This window comes from Macaca thibetana, chromosome 18 (assembly GCF_024542745.1).
Source record: "Macaca thibetana thibetana isolate TM-01 chromosome 18, ASM2454274v1, whole genome shotgun sequence".
Lineage (NCBI taxonomy): Eukaryota > Metazoa > Chordata > Mammalia > Primates > Cercopithecidae > Macaca > Macaca thibetana.
In genome coordinates this window covers 53,885,925-53,913,436 of record NC_065595.1, presented here as the reverse complement: position 1 = coordinate 53,913,436, position 27,512 = coordinate 53,885,925, and the positions used below count along the sequence as shown (strand labels likewise).

At 41.1% G+C, this 27,512-nt stretch overlaps 1 protein-coding gene and 1 long non-coding RNA gene across 3 annotated transcripts in view; one reads left to right on the top strand and one right to left on the bottom strand.

Annotated features, from left to right (window-relative positions):
* LOC126940979 (uncharacterized) overlaps nucleotides 1-18,084 on the top strand; it is a 57,393-nt gene extending 39,309 nt beyond the window's left edge. The window contains exons 7-8 of one of the 2 annotated variants that reach the window (XR_007721017.1): nucleotides 13,772-13,953; nucleotides 18,028-18,084. This is a non-coding gene — a long non-coding RNA (uncharacterized LOC126940979). Of the gene's footprint in view, nucleotides 1-13,771; nucleotides 14,032-18,027 lie in introns of those variants that run through there. The other variant, XR_007721018.1, reaches the window with a different exon arrangement.
* Nucleotides 1-27,512, bottom strand: part of KCTD1 (potassium channel tetramerization domain containing 1) — a 622,936-nt gene that overhangs the window by 261,937 nt on the left and 333,487 nt on the right. The window lies entirely within an intron of this gene.

Here is a 27,512-nt window from a genome sequence, read left to right as displayed (position 1 = left end):
TCTGTCTGCAGATTTGCCTGTTCTGGACTTTCATATAAATGGAATCACACAATCTATGCTTTTTTGTGTCTGGCTTCCCTCATGTTCAGCCATGTTGTAGGATGTATCAGCACTCTATTTCTTTTTATGGCTGAATACTATTCCTTTGTATGGATATATCGCATTTGGTTTGTCTGTTCATCATTTGATCGACGTCTGTGTTGATTCTGCTTTGGGGTATTATGAATAATGCTGCTGTGGACATTTGTGTACATATCCTTGTTCAATAAAGGTTTTTATTTCTCTGGGTACAGTCCTAGGATTGGGATTGCTGGGCCATGTGGTAATTACATTTAACTTTTTTTTTTCTTTTATTTTTTTTTTGAGACAGAGTCTTACTCTGTTGCCCAGGCTGGAGTACGGCGGCGTGATCTCAGCTCACTGCAACCTCTGCCTCCCAGGTTCAAGTGATTCTCCTGCCTCAGCTTCCTGAGTAGCTGGGATTACAGGCGCCCACCACCATGCCTGGCTAATTTTTGTATGTTTAGTAGAAATGGGGTTTCACTATGTTGGCCATGTTGGTCTTGAACTTCTGACCTCAGGTGATTCGCCCGCCTCAGCCTCCAAAGTGCTGGGATTACAGGTGTGAGCCACTGCGCCCAGCCACGTTTAACTTTTTAAAGAACTGCCAAACTCTTTTTTACATCATTTATCTCTTTTTAACTGCAGGGGCACAAAGAAAAATGGAAATTGCTGTCATCTTTGGCTGGAAAGGATGGTGCTATCATGTTATTTTTTATGTATCTCTCTTATAGCACATTCTTTGCTCTCTGAGGTGATAGTCAATAGTGAGCTGGAAAGAATTTCCACAATGAAATTGGAAAGGCCTGGAACAGTGCCTTAAAATTTCTGAATCCTTTGTTTTCTCATCTGTAAAATGTGCCCGGGATCGCTGTGAGTTGTGAACAAGACAACAGTCATAGAGCTCTTAGCAGGGGCCCAGTGCTAAGTGGGAATTGACTCAGTGCTATGCTCCTTGACTCTCCAAGCAAGGAATGGTGTCCTTGCTCTCTGCGTGCTCAGCACCTGGCCAGGGTCCTGACATTAAAGAGCTTGTTCAATAGTTGTTCAATGGATGAATCCATGATGAGGAGATGCTTGAAAGCATCCATGAGCAAGAAAATGCCTGCATGTAGTAGGTGTTCAATAAATGTTAGGCAATGGGATGAATGTATCAAAAAGAGCATTAAAACTGCAGGAGAAATGCTATTCTTAAAGAAGCTCCCAACAGAAATATTTTTCTTGGCATTTGGGAGACTCTGCCTAAGATCACTCATAGGGAACATATGTGCAGCTGTCTCTTCCCCTTTGAAATTAATTGGTCTTTGCTCAAGCTTCTGTCTGTCTCCATAGAGGAGGAAGTGCCTTCTTCTATTTCATGGCGTAGTAATCACGTGACATTTTCCTGTCTCTCATCATTGGGAGCTGAGTAGTGGGAGGGCCAGAGAAAGCCTGTCTGACCTGTCTGAATGATACTGTTTGCTGCTTTTATGCCCGGGCATCCCGGGCCATGCTGGGATGCCGTTCTGGACATGCCAGGGACAGCCTGGCACACAAGGAGATAAGACAGTTTAGTTTAACACAAATTGAATGATTCCAGCCTCAAGTCCCAATCAAAGAGATTTACTGTGTTTTTAAAAAGACACGAATGTTGACTAGTGAAAAGATGCATGGAGACTGCACCAAGCAAGGAGCCTTATAGGAACCATTAAATCAATGTGGCTACAGCATATCTTAGTTGTGATCCCTCAGAAATATAAATCAACCTCGTACTCTGAGATTCAGATACGCTCTCCAGATAGCTGGCGCTTTTAAGAATGGCACAAGTTTCTGTTAAAAGACCTTAAAATGCACAAAAGATGTATCAATAAGAGCCAGGGCAAATTCCCGTTTATGAACAGGAATAATTTTGTCTGCTGTGTATACAGAGGTCAGGCAAAGTACATTTATTTATGTAACTCAGGCAGAAGCATCCTGTTGAGGGGAGGATGAGAAGGAATGGGGGATCCTGGTTTCTTACAGATGGTCTGTCCTTATTGATCACGTTCAAATGCTTGAGTCCCTGTTTCATTTTCTCTGGGAAGAAGGGACTCACTTATCAATTCACCACAAAATACGTCGCATAGCATGGGTTGGGCATGCCCTTCTGGTGACAAGGAGCTCTATGCTGGGCTGATGGTGAGAATGAGGTGTCTTTTTGGGGAGTTTTGTGGGCTGTGTTGGATGATCTTATATGCGTAACCCCTCTATGGTGATCATTTCTTATGGGGAGAAAATGTGGGGCTGAAGGTGAAAGAAATTACTCTTTGTCCAAGGAGGTTACTGCACTTTTGTAAATAACACTTCAAATTGAGTGGGTCAGTATCCCCCCTGCCTGGCATGGGGAATAAGGAGATGAGATTATAGGTTCACGGGGGTTTTATTTTTTTATTTTTATTTTTTGCCACTTTAGAAGACTCACATGGTTTGACCTTGGACAAGTCACTTCCTTTTTCTGGGGCTCTGTTTCTTCTCCCCAGTAAGAGCATCTGACTAATCACTGCTTTCCAAATTGCTCTGTGAGAAGACCTAGGTTTTGTCAGATAATTCTGTGGCAGCTGGGAATGGGGGTAGAGGTAGGCAGATAGGGTTCTGGAGCCCCAAACTCTCCTTTAAAGCAGTTTTGCTTTTCCTGTTCTATACTTTAGCATTCATTCCATGGTGTTATTTGCAAAATGAGATCTCCTACTAAAAAATATTGAAAACCCACTGGACTTGTGTGTCTCTTACATTTCTTTTTCACTTTAAAATTTGGAGCCCTGCATCTCTAGCCGTTCCCTGCTCCCCAGGTCCTTTCTTTGTGCTGGGGGAGGTGAGTTGTCAAAATGAGGCTGTGGACCTACCAAGCCTTAGCTCAGTGTCACTGTGAGAGCCCATTTCTCTGATTCAGGACTTGCCACAAATGCGCAGAGGCTCAACCCATGGAAGGGGAGCTGAGGAGCCTGCCAGCTCTCATTACAAGTTTCAGGCATTCTGATGACCTCATTTAGGAATAGGTGAGTCTCTGCATCTGGCTGTTAAGTCCCAGGAACCCAGAAACTTGTCATTCTTTTAGGATTTACTAAAAGAAAGGGCTGCGTGTCTCACAAAAGAGGACTCCAGAGTGGTATGAGCGGGCTATTTTTTTGCTTAAAATATATTGCCTGATAGCCTGAAGGCCGGCTCAGGAAGAGGGCTGGGGAGGCAGGGTAACACCCTGTAACTGGCTGCTTGGTGTGTATGCTAATGAAGTGACCATCTGCATCAAATAATTATTAGTGGTCTCCCCTGACTGATCTCCATGTGCTGACACAGACTGAGAGGAGGTGTCCCCTTTACGGCCGCTGCAGCCCGGGGAGGGGAGGCTGAGGAGGAGATCATGTGTACTCCTCCACTTCAAGGCACACAACCTGCTGAGTGGACAGGTGCTGGCAGTGTGATGTCCATGGGCAATGAAGCCTGCCTGTCCTCCGAGCTGACATCTATATCTCCGTCGATCTGGATTTCGAAACTGACACAACATAAGGAATGTCACTCTCTATTACTCCATATTCACATTCGCCTCCATTGCATTGGAAATCCTCTGAGCAAATGTCTTGATCACAACTGCCCTCTTCTTTCAGCTGGACGGGATAAGCCACCGCAGTGAGGCAGTGGTGTGTGTTATCAACCTTCTGGCTGTGTCTCCTGATTGTGGGTGCTGTCCAACATTTGCTAGAATGGTGAAATGATTGCAAATTGTTTTTAGGGTTTCATAATTCTGGCCAAGTCCGGTTTTTCCTTTGTTAGTGAAATGGAGTTGGCATTTAGATCGGATATTTGCATGCCTTCGTGCATGGCAAGTTTCATTTGTTAACTTTCAAAATAGTTAACGTCACTTTGGTACCTGGACACCAGCACAGTGCAAGTATAACTCAGCTCTGCCCATGCAACTCACTCTTGTCTCAGGTGTTCTGACTTTGGCTCCCTGACAATTCTTTCTCTGGCACTTTCTCCAGTCCTGGGAAAACCTCTGGCAGGGCAACTGCAGGCCTGACTGGGCAGACACCATCCAGTGAGTGCTTGTGGTGCAATTTTGTACAACCAGAAGCAGAAAACCCATTTCTGTTTGCTGAGAGGAGCTGAGAAAATGTTTTGAGATTTTGAATTGGTGTTTTGTGACTGGGAGAGCGAGATATCGAATGTACTTCCACTTGTGTTTTAAGGCAGAATTTTAGAAGGTCACTGCAGGGGAGGGGTTTTCTTATGTACAGGATGGCAGTTTCGTTGCTTTTAAATAAAAACACATCTAGATATAGTTAATGTTCCTTTAAAAAACAGAACATAAAGAAAACCTTTTATTTATACCTATTTATTCTCTGTCTATCAATCAATCAATCATCTATTTAGCTACCTCTATCATCTATACATCATTCTAAAAATCCAGCACTAATATACTTTGTCGTTCTGGGTAAATACACTTCAGGACTTTTCTGGGAAGAGTGAGAGACCTCAAATAGGACCTATGCAGACTAGATAAATTTATTAGTGAAATAGTTAAATTCTTAATGAGAAATTTCCTGTTTGACTTCCAAGTCAGTCGAAATAACACACTGGCTTTAATTATAAGCCTTTTATTTGTTTTCCATTTGTGCAGCTCCTTTATGTCATTATTTGAAACTAGGCTCTGAGAGGTACAAGAAGGTGGACTAAGCACACACAGACCTGTCCCAGGTCATTAGAAATGATAGAAATACACACATACATGTGCATGTATATGCACACAAACATGTTCATACATACACATACACATACATGTATTCAGAGACTAGAGTAGGAATCTTCCCATGGACCATAAACTGTGAGGAATCCTGGCAAGGAAAAACAGACAGAATCAGATTGAAGAAGAAGCTCCAATCAGAGATGCTCAGAGAAGGTACTCTTTGTTGGAGGTGGAGGTGGAGGACCCTTGAAGCAGGGGAGATTTGGAGGCAACTAACATGCCACATGCCCGTCTGGTGGTAGGTGATGGTTCCAGAAGGGAAACCCAGGCCTTTCCTCTCTAGTGGCCATATTTCCACCACAGTTTGTAGAATAAGCACAGGAGACTAGCAGGGTCTACACAGCACAAAGTAAGTAGAAATTTGGCTGCATCTTAGTAATTTGAGCACTGTACTTTAGTAAAGTGTGTAATTCAGGATGAATTACAATTGTTTCTTTTTCTTGGATTTCATATTTTTTGCTTTAAGAAATCGGCTTTTGTGAGGTATAATTTATATGCAAGAAAATGGACCAATTTTAAGCAGACAATTCAGTAAGTTACTTAGTTGTACTGTAAGTGTACAATTCTGACAAATGTATACAGTGTGTAACCACTGCTGCAATCATGATAGAGACATAGTTCCTCAGAAAGTTAAACAGAGTTATCCTGCAATCTGGTAATTTCCTTTCCCTGGGGGTGTACCCAAGACAAAAACATGTTCACGCAAAAATGTCTACACAAATGTCTACAGCAGCAAACTTTATCGCCCCAAAAAGTTCCCTTGTGCTGCTTTATAGGCATTCCTCTCCTCCTACCTCTTACGCATGACCATCACTGATTTGCCTTTTGTCAGTAGAGTTTTGACTTTTCTAGAGTTTTATTTACACGGAATCACACAGCGTGTGGTCCTTTGTAATTGGTTTCTTTCGTCTGGCTTACATTTTTTAGATTCATCCATATCGTTGTGTGTATCATTGGTCTGTTCCTTCGTATTTCTAGGTAGTGGTCTGTTATTTGAACATACAGAGGTTTGTTTATCTGGTCAACAGTTGATGAGCATTTAGATTGTTTCTAGTTTTTGGTTCACATGAAGGTTTTGAATGTTAAATCTTGCATTCCTGGGATGAATGCTATAAACATTTGTGAAAACGTTTATTTTCATTGCTTTTGGATAAATACCTGAAAGGGATTGCTGAGTCATATGGTATGTGCATTCTTTAAACAAATTTTTTAAACTGTTTTCCAATGTGGCTCTACCATTTTGTATTTCTGCCAGCAATGTATGATGGATGGTTCTAGTTCTTCCATTTCCCTTGTCATCATCCTAGTCAGCATCGTCTTTTAAATTTTAGCCATTCTATGAGTGTGGAATGGTATTTCATGGTTTTCATATATGTATTTCCTGAAAAACTAATGATGGTAAACATATTTTCCTGTGTTAATTTGCTATTTATATATTTTCTTTAGTGAAGTGTTTATTCTAATTTTTTGTCCTTTTTTTTCCCCCGGTTAAATTTTTTTTTTTTTTTTTTTTTTTTTTTTTAAAGAGAGACAAGGTCTCACTCTGTCACTCAGGCTGGAGTGCAGTGGTGTGATCATAGCTCACTACAGCCTTGAACTCCTGGGATCAAGTGATTCTCCCACCTCAGACTCCTGAGTAGCTGGGACTACAGGCATGCACAACCATGCCCGACTAATTTTTTAATTTTTTGTAGAGAGAGTCTCACTTTGTTTCCCAGGCTGGTCTCAAATTCCTGGCCTCCTCCCTCCCGAGCCACCTAAAGCGCTGGGATTATAGGTGTGAACCCAACCCTGTCCTGTTTTTTAGTTGGCCTGTCTTTTAATTATTGAGTTTTATAGATACAGGTCCTCTATCTGACATATATTTTGCAAGCATTTTCTCCCAGTCCATGAGAGAAAGAAATTCACCTTGCTCCTGATCTTAGGGTGAAAGTACTTAGTCTTTCACCATTAAGGATACTGTTTGCTGTAGGCTTTTTGTAGCTGCTCTTTGTCCAGTTGAGGAAGTTTCTATTTCTACTTTGCTGAGAGCTTTTATCATAAATGAAGGCTGACTTATGTCAAATTCTCTTTCTGAATCTATTGAGATGAACTTGTGGTTGTTCTTTTTGCATTTATTAACATGATGATTACATCAATTGGTTTTTAATGTCAAATCTTGCATTCTTGGGATGAATTTCACTTGGTTATAAGGTGGTATCCCTTTTATGTATTGATGGATTTGATTTTCTCAAACTTTAAAAAAAATTTTAATGTTTATATTTATTAAGAAAATTGGTTGTAATTTTCTCTGATAATATCTTGTGTGGTTTTTGTATTAAGGTAATGTTGATGTCATAACATGAAATGGGAAGTATTGTATTCTTCTGGAAAAATTGAGTATAGAATTTGTATTATTTATTTCTTAGATGTTTGGAATAATTCATCAGTGAATTCCTTATGTGAAGTTTTCTGGAGTTTTCTTCATATGAATGTTTTAAACTGTGAATTCAATTTACTTAATAATTTAATTTAATTCTTTATTGTGAAGGGGCCATTCAGATTATTGATTACTTCTTGAATGAGGTTTGCATCTCAAAGAATTTTTTCATTCCATCTAAGTTATCAAATTTATTGGCATCAAATTCATAATATTCCCTTATTATCTTTTCAATTGCTATCGAAAATGTAGTGATGGCCTATCTTTCAGTCCTGCTGTTGGTGATTTGTATCTTCTTTTCTTTATTTTTCATCAGTTTGGCTAGAGTTTTATCAATTTGATTTATATCTTCAAAAAACAACTTTTGTTTCCATTGTTTTTCTGTTTTCGTTTAAATTAATTTCTATATGTACATGCATACACAAGTGAACACACGCAGACTTGTTTTATGGCCCCCAGTATGATCTATTCTGGTGATTGTTCTAGGTGTACTCAAAAAAGAATATACCTTCTGCCACTGTTGACTGGAGTGTTTTATAAATGTCAGGTCAAATTCATTGATAGTGTTGTTCAAATCTTCCATAGCTATACTGATTTTCTGTCTACTTGATCTATCAGTTACTGAGAGAGGAGTGTTAAACTCTCCAACAATAATTGTGGATTCATTTATTTTTCCTTTGAATTTTGTCAATTTTTCTTCATCTATTTAAAGACTCTGTTATTAGGTACATATATTTAGGATTATTGTGTCCTCTTGATAAGTGGAACCCTTTGTCATTATAAAATATCTTTATCCTAGGTAATATTCTGTGTTCTAAAAGTCTACCTTGTCTGATATAGCCATTCCAACTTTCTTTTGATTCATGTTTTCATGCATAAAATTTTCCATCCTTTTACTTTTAACTTATCCATGTCTTACTCTCCACCCTGCCTTGCCCTGTCCTGTCTTGCCCTTCCTTTCCTTTCTCTGTCTCTTTCTCTCTTTTGACAGAATCTTGCTGTTGCCCAGGCTGGAGTTCAGTGGCATGATCACAACTCACTGCAGCTTTGACATCCTTGGCTTAAGTGATCCTCCCACCTTAGCCTCCCGAGCTGAAACCACAGGTAGCCACCACCATGCTCAGCTAACTTTTTTTGTATTTCTTTGTTTGTTTGTTTGTTTTTTTTTGGAGAGACAGGATCTCTCTTTTTTGCCCAGGCTGGTTTCAAACTGCTTCAAGCAATCCTCCCATCTGAGCCACCTAAAGTGCTAGGATTACAGGTGTGAGCCACCATGCCCGGCCTAGATTAATTTTTTTATGGTTTCATGTCATCTTTACTTTCAACTTAGTAGCTATACATTTCCAATTTTTCTTATTATTTATTGGTTATAACACTCTTGTTTGTTAGTCCCATCATTTCTGTTATTTCTTTGCTTGTTTCCATGTATTGATTTTCTATTGCTATAGAACACATTTTCTTGCTTCTTTTCATACCTTGTAATTTTTTAAAAATCAGATATTGTACGTTGTGAAGGTTATACTGTTACTTGCTGGATTTTGTGAACTGCTAAGTGACTTCGAATTAGCTTTTCTTTTTGATTTGCTTTTATACTTTGTTAGGGCAGTTTCACAGCAGTCTTTAATCTAGGTCTAATTTAATCTCGTTGTTAAGGTTATATAATACCCTTTTGTGGATCCTACCTGATGCCCCATATTATGAGATCTTGCTGATTTACGAAGCCAGATTAAATAACCTGGGAGTTCTGGGTTTTCTTGAAACCATAAAGGATTAATTGATTTCAGTTAACTACTTTGCCTGGTGGAGTACAAATTATTTCCAGCCCTGAACAAGCTTTGGAAATTATTCTGTTTATCACTTCCAGTGATTCTTTTTCTCACCTCTGGCAATTTCTTCTCCTTCTCCTCTTCTTCCTCCTCCTCTTCCTCCTTCCTCTTTGCAATTGCAGATCAGTACTCAGCCAAATACTTGAGGACCTTCCTTTATAGATACTGGAGTTCTCTCTTTATATACAGTCCTTTCGCTCCTGGTTTCTCTGCCCCTCAAGTTTTAGCTGCCTTGGCTTCTCTGATTTCTAGTCTCTGACTCTACAACTCAATAGAACTGCTGGGCTGTGTTTGGATTCATCCTCCCTGTCCTGCAGCCTGAAAATGGCTTTCACCAACTGTAGCCGTGACTATCTTCTTGACATCACAGTCTCACAGTGCCTGTTGTTTAATGTCTGAAAACCAGTCACAGGTTTTGTTCTATTTTCCTCTTGTTTAAGCAGGAGAATAAATTCAGTTTCTGATATTTCATCTATAAGCAGAAGTTGTCTTATGTGTTATTTTCTCTTGCCAAAAGCATTTTAGAGTTGGAAAGTAACAAGTTCAGGGGAAATTTAAAGGCACATCCTTTATCTTCCATCTCTCTGCCTCCAAACAGAACCTTTAATGTAACCCACTTGCCTGCCACAACTCCAGAACTTTTTAAACTTGGCCGTATTGACAAATAAATTGAAAATAAAAAAGATGGGCTGGATCTGTTTACTACACACTGAGCTCCTCATGGACGTGTGCTGTTTGCCTCTAGGAATGCCCCACAGCATGGCCTGATGCTTCTGAGGACCTACCAGAGGTGGTCCTGTTTTTTGGCTTGACCATTTTACATTTGTTTTTCAGAAGAATGAAGGTTAGCACTTATCCCTGTGCCTGAGAGGATCCTCTCTGAGAATATGTCTATTGAAACACTTGAGTGACAAGTACCATTAGTGGTAGCAAAAAAGCTCAAGAAATTTGATGTAAGTTCTCAAAAAGAATGTAATGTAAGTTACATTAAAGAACCACCAGGGGCAAAGGGAAGTGAATGTGTCCTTTCGAGCAGGACAAGTTGAAACAGCATGGTTCACACATTTTGTTGAAATTTCATATTTTCTACTAAAAATTCCTGAAGACATCTATGGATTTAACTGTGTATGCTTCCGATTTTGAAATGGTATATTCCTCGTATTCAGTGGTTGAATGCACCCGAATCCCTGTTGTTCCTTGACCACTGCATAATGAGTTTTCAAGAGCTGGCCTATGCAAACCCCGCTACACTTTGTCAGCCACGTATGGGATTAGGCGTATGTTTTACTCACTCTTTCTCTTTCCATCCTTAGCACTACAGAATAACAGGAGCTGACCATTTGTTACTTTGTTTTTGAAAGTTGCCCACATCTGTTCTGCTGGCTTCATGAGTGGATGTCTTCTCCATGGCAAGATTATAAATATGGTATGGTGATCAGGTCTGGAAGGTCTCTTGCATTTCCTCCAGAGGCTGGTACAGTGCTGGAGACAGAAAAGGCACTGGGCTTTTAGTGACTTACGAAGCTAGATCAAGTTAGCTAGGAGTTCTGGGTCTTCTCAAAACCACCAAGAATTAATTGCTTTCAGTTAACTACTTTTTTCTTTGAGTCCTGCTGTACAGAACTGTCTTCTATTTCTCTGCTCTTAGCTGCATGGGGTGGTAGGAGAAGGAGGGGGATTAGGGGATGGAATTGGTAGTCAAGTCCTTATCCCCTGTGTGCCCGAAGTAGAGGAAGGAGCCATGCTGTCATTTCTGCTAGCCATCCAGACGTCTTTGTGTGGTAAGGAGAGCTGCAGTCATTGCTTTCAGTTTACTAATGGGAAACAGAGACTGAGAGGGGCTGAATAATTAGTTCATGGTTATTTGGGTAGAATTGAGAGAAAGAGAGGACGGCTTTCCTAATTCCACTGCTCCTGCCATTGTGCTTCCTGTGTGGTCCAACAACTCAACTAAGTGACATTTGCTCTTTAAAAAGCGCAGATTTGCTTTTCTAAAGGGAGCACATTTTATGAAGTGGATAAATCAATTTAAGATATCTGGTCAAATCAAGGAACGAGGAGAAATGGTTAGTGTTCTGAGCATAACACATGAGTATAACTCTGGCGAGTTCATGACAGCTCCCCAATTCTCCCTGACCACGAGCTCCACTTGAGCCTTCTTTCTTTGGGGGTGGGGAAATCTCAAATTGCATTTATCCCAGAATAATAATTAATGCCCTTGCAAAAATTAGTTTTCAGAATTCTATATGGAAAGCGTTCATCTTTATTTCCCCAGTATTTTAAAGGTGTCACTTTAAAAATCCTATGTACAGGCCGGGCGCGGTGGCTCAAGCCTGTAATCCCAGCACTTTGGGAGGCCGAGACGGGCGGATCACAAGGTCAAGAGATCGAGACCATCCTGGCTAACACGGCGAAACCCCGTCTCTACTAAAAACACAAAAAATTAGCCGGGCGAGGTGGCGGCGCCTGTGGTCCCAGCTACTCGGGAGGCTGAGGCAGGAGAATGGCGTGAACCCGGGAGGCGGAGCTTGCAGTGAGCTGAGATCTGGCCACTGCACTCCAGCCTGGGCGACAAAGCGAGACTCCGTCTCAAAAAAAAAAAAAAAAAAAAAAAAAAAAAAAAAAAAAATTCCTATGTACAATCTTCAGTGTAAAATAAGCCAGTGTGGTTTTGTAGATCACACACCATTCCATAATACAACTGGTCTACTAATGGGGCCTTAGACACCTGAGATACACACTGCATGGTGTTTCATGATTTAAAAAAATATTTTGTCATTCAGTGAAAGGCAAGAATAACAACTTAACCTAAAAAAGTCCTTTTGATTCAAACTCCTACATGGCCACTGTTTTCTATGTTCCATACCCAGCGTGCAATTAGTCGAGGTGTGTGCCTCTGAATTCTTCAAGGGTGAAAATTAAACATCCGGCACCTAGTAGCAAATGAGCAATTCGGTTGCTTTCTCTTAGGCCATCAGTCTTTTATAAGCCTATTATGAGACCAACTCTTGTCATTGCCAGGCCAAACCTAAACTATTAAATTGAGGCTAGTATTTGAGTTAAGGGTGTTATTGTAATTGTTTCAAATTTTGAGATGGGCTCTCACTGTGTTACCCCGGCTGGAGTGCAGTGGCACAGTCTTGGCTCATTGCAGCCTTGACCTCCTGGGCTCAAGTGATCTCCCTGTCTCAGCCTCCTGAGTAGCTGGGACTACAGGTATGCGCCGCAACGCCCAGCTAACTTTTGTGCTTTTTGTAGCGAAGGGGTTTCACCATGTTGCCCAGGCTGATCTTGAACTCCTGAGATGAAGCTCTCTGCCTGCCCCAGCCTCCCAAAGTGTTGGGATTACAGGCCTGAGCCACTGCGCCAGGCCTTATTGTAATCTTAACACATAAAAATATAAGGCTTGGTTAAGATTAGGGGAATATCTTGAGCTTGGTTCTTTTGGGGGAGGCTATATTTCTATTGTAAAAATCCACCCCAATTTCACCAGAGGGAACTATCTTATTATAGTCAGGAAGATATGAGGGTGTTGTTCTTTGGAACTGGGCTGCCCAGTGCAGTCCCCATTAATCACCTGTGCTACTGAACACTGGAAGTATGGTTCATTTAGATTGATAGCCCTGGTTTAGCTCTTTTCCTGCAGTGGTGGGTTACTTCTCATCGTCGGAAAAAGCAGGAACCGAAGGGGAGTGGTCAGCTAAGCCAGACATAAAGCAACAGGAGGACTGAGCTCACTAAGTTTGTGGACTCTGAATTCTGAGTTTGGGCCTTGGGCTGTTGGTGAACATGGTCAACGCTCACTGTTTGAGATATCTTTTTTTTTTTTTTGAGATGGAGTGTTGCTCTGTCACCTAGGCTAGAGTGAAGTGGCGTGATGTTAGCTCACTGCAACCTCCACCTCTAGGGTTCAAGTGATTCTCCTACCTCAGCCTCCCGAGTGGCTGGAATTACAGGTGCCTGCCACCCTGCCCAGCTAATTTTTGTATTTTTAGTAGAGACGGGATTTCACCACGTTGGCCAGATTTGTCTTGAACTCCTGACCTCAAGTGATCTGACCGCCTCGGCCTCCCAAAGTGTTGGGATTACAGGTGTGAGCCACCACACTCAGCCCCACCTTTCGAGATTTATTTGGGATATCTCTGGGTCTTTACTCTCTAGACTAATGCTGTTTAATAGAAATATAACATGAAATACATATATAATTTTAAATTTTCCTGTAGCCACACTAAAAAGGGAAAAAGAAATAGGTGAAGGTAATTTTAATAATAGATTTGATTCAACCCACTATACAGAAAATATTGTCGTTAAAAAATGTGCCAGTGTGGTGGCTCATGCCTGCAATCCCAGCACTTTGGGAGGCCAGGGTGGGAAGCTATCTTGAGGCCAGGAGTTCAAGACCAGCCTGAGCAACATAGTGAGCCCCTGTCTCTACTAAAAATAAAATAAATTAGCTGGGTGTGGTGGCACTAGTTCTAGCTACTTAAGAGGCTGAGGTGGGAGGACTGCTTGAGCCCAGGAGTTCAAGGCTGTAGTGAGCCCACGATCATACCACTGAATTCCCACCTGGGAGAAAGACAGAGGCTCTTTCTCTAAATAATGATAATAATAATAAAAGTAATCAATCACTATAAAACTTAATGAGATATTTTGCATTCTCTCTTTTGTTCTAAGTCTTTGAAATCTGGTGTGTTTTTATACTTACAGCACATTTGAAGCTGGACCAGTCACTTTTCAAGTGCTCAAGACCCATACGTGGCTATACAGGATGGTATAGACATTTTGACTTTAGTCCTCAAATAAGCAAGAGGAAGACATAAACCTGAATCTAGAATGAAGGAAAAACATCTCATAGTTATATTCAAGCTGATTACAGATTATACTACAATGTAAGTACGGACTTCTAAAAAACGTTATAAACCTAGATTGTTGTATATGTCTAAAATCTAACTGGAGGTAAAAGGGGAAAGAACTAGTTATCCATTGATCACCTAAGGTATGCTAGGAACTATGCTTGTTGCTTGACACATACTGTTTTACTAAATCCTTACAATAATCTTATGACTGTTATTATTGGCCCCAGTGAAAATTAACAAAATTGAGATGCAGAAGGAGTAGAAGCTTACCCAAAGAATTACAACAAGAAATCAATACTAGAGCTAGGATCCTGCCTGAGTCCACGCTGCCTAACTAGGTGACATAGCTCCATTCATTCTGAGCTCTTAGATCACCCTATATCCAAGTAAATTTAACCTTCATTTGACAAAAATATTTGCCTATTAAGCCCTCTAAAACAAATCCAGAAAACATGTACACCACATAATTTTCATTTGTAGTTTTTACTTTCTAAGTTTTATGGCCTTTGATATCTTCAGGAAAATGTGAAGAAAAACACATACATTCATCTTGTGAGTAAATAAATAGATAGATACGTGGATATAAAAACAGACCATATTTTGTGGATGGGAAATATTACTGACATACTGCTTATAGTTAGATGCTGTTGTTGGATGACATTGGGCAAGCTTGTCATGTGTCTTCTGATGTCTCCCTTGTCCTTTATCAACTTACCTCCTTGCTGAACACTTTCAGAGTTTCTTGTATGTTTATTGGCTACTGAATCTCCTTCCAACTACATTTTGTAGAGTCTAGGAAACACAGTTCTGAAATTTAATCCTGGTTCATTTGCTAGAACTCTGGCTTTTTTTTTTCCCAAATAGTTTGGTTTCTTATACACTAATCAGGACCATTTTCCTAGTTGGAAAAAAACAGACAGGAGGCATGGTGGCAAACTGGCATAGTGGGTGGCCCTGAGGCGGGTACATGGCAGGTGAGGACCTCTGGACCTTGAAGGACTTAGGGAGAGAGCAGAGGTTTCAGAAGAAAAACAACAAATCAAACAGACTCTAATAACATACAAATGAGCACCAGCCCATATTGTTGTAGAAAGTTGGGTACTCTTTTTTATTTTATTTTATTTTATTTTTATTTTTTGTAGAGATGGGGTTTTGTTGTGTTGCCCAGGCTGGTCTCGAACAACTGGGCTCAAGTGATTTGCCCACGTTGGCTTCCCAAAGTGCTAGGGTTACAGGAGTGTGCCACTGCACCCAGCCAGGTACTCTTAAGTGATGAGTAGACATGCCATATTTAGCTGAATATGTTCAAGACAGAAGCACACACTATAGGGTCACAACCTCTAAATGAACGCTCTCATACTAATTTAGAGAGCAACTTTACCCAAGTGCCTTCCCCAGTACTTCCCTAAGAATTCAAGGAATATAAAAATTCAAAGCCTGGTTGCATCTGGAGTTTAAATGTAAAGGAATGTAAACTGTTTTTCCTGGTTACAGAAAGTCTCTTTCTCTCTCTCTGAATCATATTGGTCAGGTTGATTCCTCACTTCCAGAGAGATGAATAAACCCATCTGGAAACTTTCCATTTATAAAAGCCTAAAGTAACACAAAATGTTGAGTGTTTTGAGTGTTTTCTGAAGATAGCTAGCACATTTAACTCTGAGACTAGGTGGAAAAGAACATTGCAATGATGCATATAGTTTTTGTTTTTGGAATGTTTTTAGAAATTGAGAAGGAATGATCAAAACACGGCTAAAGACAAGTTAATCTAAGATTGGTAAGAACATGCATCAGGACATGCTTATTTTGTCCTAAATGTGATTGTTATTTTAGTATTGTATGTCTTTGCCAGTCTTGCAAATATAGTCTCTCATGAAGAAAAATAAAAGCCTAGACAAAATGATCCCCTATTCAAACCAAACTGCCATGGCGTCTTTGGTGTGTAAATGGAATTACGTTCTTTACAGCAGTGATTTTTAGTCACGTGTACTGGATTAGATTGATTGCCAAATTTGGGGAAGGGAAGGAATTTCCCTCTGGGGTGTACTGGCAATTATTTTTCAGTTGTTTTTGCCCTGCCCTGGAGCATGAAGCCAATATCATTTTTAGGATCAGGTGAGTTTATCCAACATGATCAATTTCCTGTGATTGTCTGCCGCTGTCACAGGGGGAGGGGAAAGCAGCTCTCCTTGATCACTTTGACACTAAAAGCTGTCATTTGGAAATTGACCAGGACATAAAACTCTGAGCCCCTAATGACAACCACAAAAAGATCAAGAGACTAATGAAGTCATGGAGAGAGTTGGGATAGTACAAAGCGGGTTACCCCTAGCTCATGCCTTCCCTGCTCCCTCTAATGAGGTACAGCACTGGGTAACTGGTGTCAAGTCATAACGCATCATGCTTCTAGAGTGTTCTGTCAGGGCCCTAGGAGTAATGTGACATGACAGATACAGTGGAAGATAATGAGTCAAATTCTCCCTGCTGCCGAACATTACTTGATAGGAATTGCAGGTGCTGAAGAAGGCAGTTTACTCCCCACTTAGAGGAGCAACTGGACTCCACGGCCACCTCTGGACAGGGGGCCTCATTTGGCAATTTCCTGGGTTTGCTGGAAACTGGGCTGAATCCCACGGGTGAGACTGTCCCCTCACTAATTCCTAGAGCACTTTATCTGCTGCCTGGAGTTGCAGTCTTTGGCTCTGTTTCTGTCCTCCAGACATTTCTGCTTACTGGTGCCCTCCTTCTTCTTCCCAATTTAATTCAAGCCAACAAACACTTCTTTAGAATTTATTATGAGCCTTCTAATTGTCCCTGTTCCTACTCTCTTGCCTGCATGGTCCACTTGCCAAACAGCTGGAGTGACCTTTGAAGAGCACACTGGTCACCTGCTTAAAATCCCCTTAAAGCCTCGCAAACTTTTCCCTTCACCTTTTAGATTTTCACATGATGCTATGTCTCCTTAGCACCTCAAATACCTCATCTTGCTCTCCCATCACTCTGCACCCTCCAGCCACACTGGTTTTCTTTCTATGCCCTGAATTCACCCAACCCTCATTCCTGCCTAGGTGCACCAAGGCTTGGTGTCATGGAGTCTAAGAGATGAGAGTTTCAAGGAGGGTATGATCAACTGTGTTGAGAGTGGTTGATGTTGGTTGAGAAGATCTTGCACTAACTTTGGGAAGATGGGGGTCATTAGAGCCTATGACATTAGCAATTTCTTTTTTTTTTTTTTTTTTTTTTTTTTTGAGACGGAGTCTTGCTCTGTCACCCAGGCTGGAGTGCAGTGGCCGGATCTCAGCTCACTGCAAGCTCCGCCTCCCGGGTTTACGCCATTCTCCTGCCTCAGCCTCCCGAGTAGCTGGGACTACAGGCGCCCGCCACCACGCCCGGCTAGTTTTTTGTATTTTTTAGTAGAGACGGGGTTTCACCGTGTTAGCCAGGATGGTTTCGATCTCCTGACCTCATGATCCGCCCGTCTCGGCCTCCCAAAGTGCTGGGATTACAGGCTTGAGCCACCGCGCCCGGCCGACATTAGCAATTTCTATTGTGAGATGGATGCCTCATTGTAGTAGGGGAGCAGAGAAAAGGAAGGAAGGAAAAGGAGGCTATTCATTCAAGAAATTTTGCTATGAAGGAGAGCAGAGAAATGGGGCAGTAGTTGGAGGGAGATGTGTGGCAAAGGGCAGTATTGTGATTTTTATTTATTATAGATGATAGATAATATAGAGGGACTGACCTAAATGGAGGAGTGTAGCAGGATTTCCCAGCAGAGTTGAGCACCTACTGAGAATTTGTGGTCATGCATTTAAAGAGAGAACATGGTGTGCACTTCCCTGGAGTAGCTTCTCTAAGTTTGAAGGAGGTCTGTGAGCATGGCGGAGAGCATGGACATTGAATCAAGCGAGATCGGGGTTGAATCCTGGCTTTGTTTCTCCCTGGTTATTGAATTTCTTGGAAAAGTTATTTAACCTTCTTTAACATTAGTTTTCCTATACATAAAATGGAAATAATTTATATTATTATTATTATTATTGTTTACATTAGTGGACTGAAGTTAGCCCTCAGAAACTTGTTTCAGGTATTAACTTTCTTTACTTTGTTGTCCAGGTTGGAGTGTAGTGGCACGATAACGACTCACTGCAGCCTCAACCTCCCCAGGCTCAGGTGATCCTCCCCGCTTTGTAGAGATAGGATTTTGCCACGTTGCCCATGCTGGTGTTACATTCCTGGGCTCAAGCAAGGCACCTGCCTCAGCCTCCCAAAGTGCTGGGATTACAGGGATGAGCCACCATGCCTGGCCTTGACTTCTTAATGAATGCTAACTGCTGGTAACTCAAGGGATTAGAGGGAAAATTCTGGAAGTGTAACAAGAGACACAGTAATGTTCCTCAGCCTTTTGCATATTAGAGATTGCAGAAGTAACATTTCCCCAGATGCACAGAAGAATTAGGGCTATCTTATGCTATATGATGGTCAAAGGTTTTTCTCTAGTACTGAAGACTAGTAATAAACAGTACGTTCCTTAGAAACTAAAAAAGTAAGTGATATGGTTTGGCTGTGTCCCCACCCAAATTTCATCTTGAATTGTAGCTGCTATAATCCCCATGTGTCATGGCAGGGACCTGGTGGGAGGTAATTGAATCACAGATGTGGGTTTTTTTCCATGCTGTTCTCATGACAGTGAATAAGTTTCACCAGATCTGATGGTTTTATTAAGGGCAGTTCCCCTGTACCTGCTTTCTTGCCTGCCGCCATGTAAGACGTGCTTTTCTCCTCCTTCACCTTCTGCCATGATTGTGAGGCCTCCCCAGTCATATGGAAATATGAGTCCATTAAACCTCTTTTTCTTTATAAATTACCCAGCCTTGGGTATTTCTTCATTGCAGTTTGAAAATGGACTAATACAATAAGCCAGCATTTACCACTTCTTCTACCCCTCAAAATGACATGTCTAATTGACTTCCTTTTGGATTGCTGTCTAATTTGATTCTCTTTATTCATATTCAATCTGATTCAACCTGCTTTCTATGAATGAAAGAGGAGGATGAGGTGAATCTGTGGTGGGAAACCCTATGATAGTGGAAAGCAAAAGGATTAAGATTATTTGAAAGCAACAGAATTAAGTATCTTAATTTGCACAAACATATGAAGAGAGTTTCTGGAGGAAAACATTGTTGAGCCGCTAGGCAAGTATGACTCTCCAGTCATAAGCTACTTCAGTATGTGTGTGTATATGTATATACACACACACTCATATGTATACATATATATAATAATCTTATGACTGTTATTATTGGCCCCATTGAAAATTAACAAAATTGAGATGCAGAAGGAGTAGAAGCATACAGAGAGAGACGGTTTAGTACTGTTAACACTCACATACCCATTATCCAAATTCAACGCCTGCTTCCTCCACTCCTGCAGTATTTTTAAGAGAATCTCAGGCATCATATCATTTTATTTGAAAATGTTTGTATGGTTTTCTAAAAGATAAAGACTGTTAAAAAAAAACACAACTATGATATCATTATCATACCCAAGAGATTTAGCAATAATTCTTTAGTATTACCAAATATCCAGTCAGTGTTCACGTTTCTAGTTGTCTTAAAATTTCTTTTCCAATGTTTCAGTTTATACTGAATTTATACTGTTACTTTCAATTCAAATTTAGAACTACAGTATTTTAAATTAACTTCTCTGATGTATTCTCTTGTTTCATCATTCTTTATAATGGAAGTATTTTTGGTCAGATGGAAATAATAAGATGGAGAAGGTTAAAGTGGAATTCTATGAGCAAGGACAGTTGACTCTACATTTGGGGGCCCAACCCCGGGGCCACAGACCAGTACGAGTCCATGGCCTGTCAGGAAGCCGCTGCAAAACAGGAGGTGAGTGGTGGGCAAGCGAGCATTACCACCTGAGCTCTGCTTCCTGTCAGATAAGCAGTTGCATTAGATTCTCAGAGCAGCACGAAGCTATTGTGAACTGTGCATGTGAAGGATCTAGACTGTGTACTCTTCATGAGAATCTAATGCTTAATGATCTGAGATGGAACAGTTTCACCCCAAAACCATCCCCACCACCCTGTCCATGGAAAATTTGTCTTCCAGGAAACCGGTCCCTGGTGCCAAACTGTTGGGGACCACTGTTCTATGTGTCATCCTTTGAGTGACATGAACTTTCTGATGATGCAGAGACTTCATGGAGTTAAAGATTCAGTCATTGAGACTGGGACTTTACGGTTCATGGGATGATAAACCAACAAGAAAGGGAAGTGCACCATTGTCACAAAGAAAATATATTTTAAGAGCACTGGAAGTTTTGCTGTAACTAATTCACAGTTTTGCATGATTTTACATTTTGAAATAATAGGAAGTCAATATATTAACCATATTAACAATAAAGCAATAATTAACCAATAATAAAACCAAAAGGTGCTTCTGTACTTATGTAAATGAGTCCTTTTTAACTAGCTGATTTTGTTTTGAATACTGATGTCACTTAGTTTTAGTATTTAGTCATTTTTATGGAGTATTTCAACAATGGTTAAAAATGTATAGTAACATTTTAGCCAGGTCAAAATCAATACATAAAGGATATTTACCAAAAAAAAAAAAAAAAAAAAAAAAAAAAAAAAAAAAAAAATTTGGGAAACAATCTGCTTCTGATCTTAATTGATTTCATTGCTAAGGTTATTCAAAAACATCAGACTATCCGATCAGTTTTTATCAGACTTTGAGAGTGCTTGGTGATACATTCAGCCTCTGCCAGCAGTATGACTTGAATGAGCAATTACATAAAAATTTAGAAATATGAAGAATACTTCTGGAAAGAAAGATAAAAGGAAATTGCTTGGTGTGTCTAGTTTTTATCCTTCACATGCCTTCTCTGTTGGCTGCTAAGACAACAGACTGCAGATCCAGCCTCAACCTGGTCTTTAGTATGTTTATATCCTTAGCTGGGGACATTCAAGAACTCCTAGTCCAGTGCTCCTAGACCCAGCATGAGAGAAACTGGCACAGCACCTCTTGTAGTGCTCAATATCCACTGAATATGAACTTGACCATGCTATTGGTGGCAGGCCTTCGGTTTGAGACTGGATACCTGGAAGTCATAGAACAGTATGGGGTGTGTGCCAGATTGTGTAGGAGAATATGATGGTGCAGGACAAACAGGTTCCCTGCCCTCCTGGAGCCTATGTTTTTATGCTTTGTATGTTGCTCCTGAGTCTCAATTTTTATAATCTGCTGAAATATCTTTCCCACTAGGGCTCCTGTTTTGCTTTGTTCTTCCAGTTCCTTTCTCAGGGGTAATAGTTCTACTCCTGAATCTCAACCCGGTGTCTCGGTCCCTGGAACCCTCCAATGGATGTCTCCATTGGCCTTTGATGAGAACATCATCCACTCCTGAGATTTCCTGTTGTCCTGCTCTGTGAACCCCGGGCCTCTTGAATGTTGTTGGCCATCCATAGACCTTCTGTCTGCTGGACTACACGCCCCTCCGGGTCCCTCTGAATGGTGTTCTGACCCCTCTGGCTGCAAGTCAGTACACCATGGCCAGCCATGGTCTGAACTAAGACAGTAGTGTGGAGGAGGCAGACTAGTGTGGTGATCTTTCTAAGAACCTGACATCCTTAAACTCAGTTCTCTCTCCTTCTGATATGTACATCACCAAAACATACGCGGATGACAATTTGAAAATTCTGATAGGGAATTCGATTCGCTTGAGTTCAAACAATGGAAATACGGAGACTTCCTGGTTCTACCACTTACTGGTTGTGTGACTTCTGGCAAGTTACTTAATCTTTCTGTACCTCAGAGACCTCATCTATAAAATGAAGATAATAATAGCATTTATCTCACAAGACTGCAGTGAGGATTAAATGAGATAATCCACATAAGGTGCTTAGAATGTTGTCTGGCACATGGTAAATGCTCAATAATGTCAGCTATTACTATTGTCATCACTCTTATTAGTCAAATGGATTAGATGATGGTTTCGTTTTCCTTTAGCTATTTGGCACTTATTCAGAGCAGCTGAATGTCTCTAAAATACAAGCTTCTGGAGAAGAAAACAAAAGATTAGCAATGCTGATATTGAAGTCAGATGAGAACTGACATTTGAGTGATGGATTTGGCAGTACAGAGGTCATTTGTGGCCTTTACAAGAGCAGTTTTGGTGGAATGATGAGATGAAAGCCCAGATAAAGTGGGCCCAAAGAGAGAATGAGCCAGACCCCACAGAGTTCAGAGTCAGAGAACGCTCCAGCCAGCTGTCACCTGGGCTTCAAGTAGTGCTGCTTGTCTTCTCTGGCCAGCCTGCTCCCTGTCTCTCCATGGGGGGCAGACCTAGACCCTGTGAGTGGACAGAGGAAACATCACTGTGCTTTCTTTCTACAATCTCTTCCTTCTTCCTTCCCTCCTTTGGTACCTTCTCTGCCACTGGGTACCTATTCAGAAAACTTCTCCTAGAAGGTTTCTTTCTGTTCAACACAAACCCATTCACATAGATAGATGCCTAGGGATAAATTTACCAGTTATGCCTAGATATGCGCTGCTTTTACAGAAATCAGTCCTCAATTTCTGTTAGTATAGCTGACCCATGGCCTTTTGCTTGGCAGTGTCCCAGCTGGGGATACATCATCTAGTGATTATAGACTGGGTTCCTACTCAGGCTTTGCGTTCACCTTCCCAACTTTTTCTCATTGCAAACAGATATTTGTTTAGGTTTTCATCCCATATCAGTCAGGATCCCTTTTAGAAAGGAGACACATATTTGTTCTTTGAAAGGTTAAGAGAGAAAAAAGGGAACACTCAGGTAACCAGAGATCACTAATGGCTAAAAACAGATACCACACCTAAGTTTGTGGGACAAAGGGAATAAGTGAGGTTACCAGAACCTAAGAAGTCAAGGGACAGCTCAAATAAGACTCAAAAGACATTAAAATGTAAGTTTCTGCTGAAGTTCCATGAAGGCAAACATCTTGTTTTGTTTTCTAATAAAACCCAAGTGCCTGCCACATAGTAAGTCTCAGTAAATATTCGATGAAAGAACAAATAGAAAAGAGTTTTGTTGGGGCATTCTGCAAAAAAAGCCTCCTCACTCTTCTGAGAGAGGCAACAGAGGAAAAGAATCTTTCTTCCAGCTGCTGTGGCGTGTCAGTATGAAGTCTGGAATGGCTGCCACCATTTTGTCATCATGAAAACAAAACAAAACAAAACAAAAAGACAACTTGGGTTGATTGACTTGTAAAAAGTAGAGTGGGTGGAGAGATGGAAAGAAACCGGATCTTTTCTTAATGACATTTTTGGATTGCTCAATCAAACAGCCCCTGAAACTTATCTTCCCACTTGACATTCCAATTCTAAGAGACAACAAAGCCCTCTGGTTATTTAAAAGAATATCCTGACTAATACAATGGCCTAACTTTGGTTGATGCATTATATGCAAACCTGAGTCAGTCCTATAGTTTGACCAGGAATGGGAGTTTCTCTTCAGGGAGCTGTATCTGATTGGTTGAAATCACTTAACCCAACTGTCCCGTAAAGAAATAAAGCACCTGGCACAATGTTCATTACACACCAATTTCCCTTTCCTCCTATTTGGGGCTTTCGGTTCAGAGTGATCTCTGGAAGTTGGAACTGGGATTCATTTCCAGGAAAATTTAGGCCATGAATTTTTTTCTCTTTTAAAATCTGGGCTGCTTTTCATATATATATTTGCCACTAAGGCAGCATTATTCTTGCCTTTTTCAGTATTTTCGTTTAGAGGGCCATCATTGAAGACATGAGGACATTTCAGTTAGTACAAACTTGGAATTTATTTGTTTGATTTATTAAAAATATACCCTAGCCTGAGGGTCTTAAGGTGTACATACAAAATACTTCAATTAAATTCAAACCAGCAGCTAAAATTTCCTGTTAAGAAATTGAAATATCTAAAAAAAAAAAACAAAACATAAAACAAAACATACACACACATACACACAAACCCAAACCAAAACCCCACCCAATATGGAATGCAGCAAAAGTACAAGGATATGCCTGGTGCCATGGCTTCAAGGTCAACAGACTGATGGGCTGTTGACCCAGGAATGGGAAGCAGTTGCCAAACAGGACTGGCCTCGTGTTAGCTGAGTGTTTGCTCCATGAACTTGTCATTTAAAGGGCACTGGCCAACCCAGTCTCCAAACCTACCCTCCAGAAAAACAACAAACAAAAGACCTTCATTTTATTTTGACACAGTACTCGAAATCTTCCCAAATAGAGTTCATTGAGGTTGAAAAAAAAAAAAACTTAGAAAATTATACAACCTGGATCAATTAAGGAGGGAGGTCATTAGTGATTAATATTTTAATTATAAATTAATCAATATTTTTCACCAACTACTCTCTTGAGACCAAACTTGCAAGTGAATGGATTTTTTTTTTTTTTCCTTTTGAGACAGAATCTTGCTCTGTCGCCCAGACTGGAGTGCAGTGGCGCGATCTCTGCTCACTGCAACCTCTGCCTCCTGGGTTCAAGAAATTCTGCCTCAGCTTCCCGAGTAGCTGGGACTACAGGCACACGTCACCAGGCCTGGCTAATTTTTGTACTTTTTTAGTAGGGATGGGGTTTCACCATATTGGCCAGGTTGGTCTTGAACTCCGGACCTTGTGATCAGCCCACCTCGGCCTCCCAAAGCGCTGGGATTACAGACGTGAGTCACTGCGCCCAGCCTGGACATTTTATTGAAGGAAGAGAGGAGGAAATTTGGGATTCTGGGGAATGACAGGACAAGGCCTGGATGGGGCAGTCGGGTGAGTTGGGTGGGTATTCTGTGGCATGAGAACATCTGCACTGAGGTGCTTCGAAGGCAGCAGGGCGGTGCCAAGTATGGGAGAAAATTCCCCAAATCTCTACATTGCATTCACTTAACCAGTTTTGTCTATCACGGAGTTAAAAGCCCTTCCAAAGAAACTCTGTTGGATCTTTAGAGGTTTAGCTTGGGGATAATGATAATGAAAGCAGTAGCTTATTTTTATTGTTATGATATTTCGGAAGATGAGAACTAATCTGTAATAATCCTTAATACTTGGAATAGAACAGGATTCAGAAGCAAAGTGAGATTGGCCCATGCATTCAGTACAGCCACCGTTCTCAAGCCAGAATCACCTGGAGGGCTTGCTCACACAGTTTCTGACTTTAGAAGGTCTGGGCTGGGACCTGAAGTGTAGGGCATTTCTAATGAGCCCCCTGCTGATGCTGATGCTGCTGGCCCAGCGACCACACGTTGAGAACCACTGCAGTAGAGAAAATGACTTGGAGGTTAGCTTCAAGCAAAGAATGTTGCCAAGAATGGCAAAGGCGAGGTTTAATTTTCCAAAAAATATTAGAAACTTACACTGAAATGACATGCATCTGTATATTAGCTTATTAGGGCTTCCATGACAGGTACCAAAAGTTGGGTGGCTTAAGACAGGAGAAATTTATTTTCTCCCTGTTCTGGAGGCTGGAAGTCCGGAACCGAGGGTGTTGGCAGGGCCACGTCCTCTCTAATGGCTCCAGGGGTGGACTCTTCCTTGTCTCTTCTAGCTTCTGGTATTTTCTGGCAATCCGTGGTGCTCCTTGGCTTGTAGACAGATCGCTCCAGTCACATGGCCACCTTCTTCCTGTCTGTCTTCCTGTTGTCTTCCTTCTGTGTGTACGTGTCCAAAATTCTCCTTTTTTATAAGTACCCCAGTTATATTGGGCTAAGGCCACTCCGATGGCCTCATTTTAATTGATTACCTCCGCTATTTCCCAATAAGGCCACATTCTGAGGTACTAGGGGTTAGGATTTCAGCATATCTTTTTTGGGGGAATACAATTCAATCCACAACAATGTGTTTAACCATGACCACTTCCCAGCATCAAAATAATGCATTGGGTTCTATATGCATTTGGTACTATGCAAAGTAAATTAATTAGACACAGAAATGTAACACCTGAGGCAGTCTTTGTTGAGGGCAGGAGATATGGTAGAAAAACATATGATACATACGAAAAACATGGTAGAAAAACATATGAAATGGTTAATTGCTATGTTATATGTGATACCATAACATTTTGCACATACCTTTATTGCAAAAGTGATTACATTCTGTTAGAGCCGATTATTTGCATTAATCTTGCTAGACTGTGAGCTGCTTGAAGGTAGGGACTTGTTTAAATCATATTTGTATTCACAGGGCCCGGCACATAGGAGGTGCTCAAATCAGTGAAGGAAGAAATTGACTAATAAGTCAAGAACAGCCTGGGATTTTGGCATGTGTTTTCCTGTGTCTCTCCTGGCCCCTCAGGTTGAGAAAAGTGAGAATGTACAAGTGGAGAGACCTATTGGTGCCGCCAGAAGCCACCCTTCACAGATGCTAAACTTCTTTGAAGTCTCATTTTCATTTTAAAAATTAATGTAGATTTTGCATTCTACTCCGTAACACATCCGTGTTTGTTTACTACAAAAATTATGTTTCAGATGACTTAGATAAATTACTTAATTCCTTTCCCTTCATTCCACCCATCTTCAATTTGAGAAAAATGGTCACCCCTGTGAGATAAACCGTGTTTATCTGATGAATGTGTACACCACCTGGCAGTCTGATTGGAACCCACTAAAAAGCCAAGGACTAGGGAGACGCAGTGGGGTGGGGGTGAGGTGGGTGGATGACAGAGAACAAGGAAGCTGGCACTGGGCAGCGACAGCTCTCAGGTGGCTGATGAAGCTGCCAAAGAGGACAGGAAGGGCTCAGGCACTGTTTACCTTGGAGAGGGCAGGGTGAGCCTACGAGCTGGTGTCGTGGGGTCAGTGTGACTTCAGCATAACTGGTAGAGCACTGTATATCTCCTCCTTTTTCTTATGGGGGGAGGGGAAGTAGAGGCAGCAAATAAACAAAGGAAGGGAGAAAACAAGGGAATAAAGACCATTTGGGAGGGCCCTTGGGAGACTTTGAAGCATAGGGTATTTTGATTGTAGAGTCTTCAGAGACTGTCAGGGCCGAATTTCTTCGAGTCTAAGTCTTGCTGCCTAGGGCAATGGAAAATGGCCGTAGCATCCCAGAAATGTATGGGTAGTTGAAAACAATGAGGAAAAGACAGCCTTTGGCAGTGATATGGAGAATCTACTGGAGAAGAAAGTTGTAATGGTCCAGATATAGGAGTAACCAGGGAGAAGCTCTACAGCTGCAGATCCAGGGAACATCAGAGGGACAGGGCAACTCCTAAGTCCTTTTACTGCAGGACTTGGGTCTCCAAGCACAAGCTCTAAGCATTTCTCTTCACTCATTAACAACGCCTGGCTTATGATGTCTACCTCCCTAAAGGAATGTGCTTCTATTTATTCAGGAGACACTTGCATGCTGTGATTCACTTAAGATTTTTGGTTCTAACTGCTCTGTTCCTGCAAATCAAGGAGTAACATTAACACATCAGTTTATCGTCAGATAGGTTGGGATGGCCCCTTCAGAAGGGAAAAGAAAATTTTAAATCATTGTTTTCAGAAAGGGCAATTAGAACACCCGTATTTTGTCTCTGAAAATCTGGCACAAGGAATTTGATGTTACCTAACATTCTGGACGG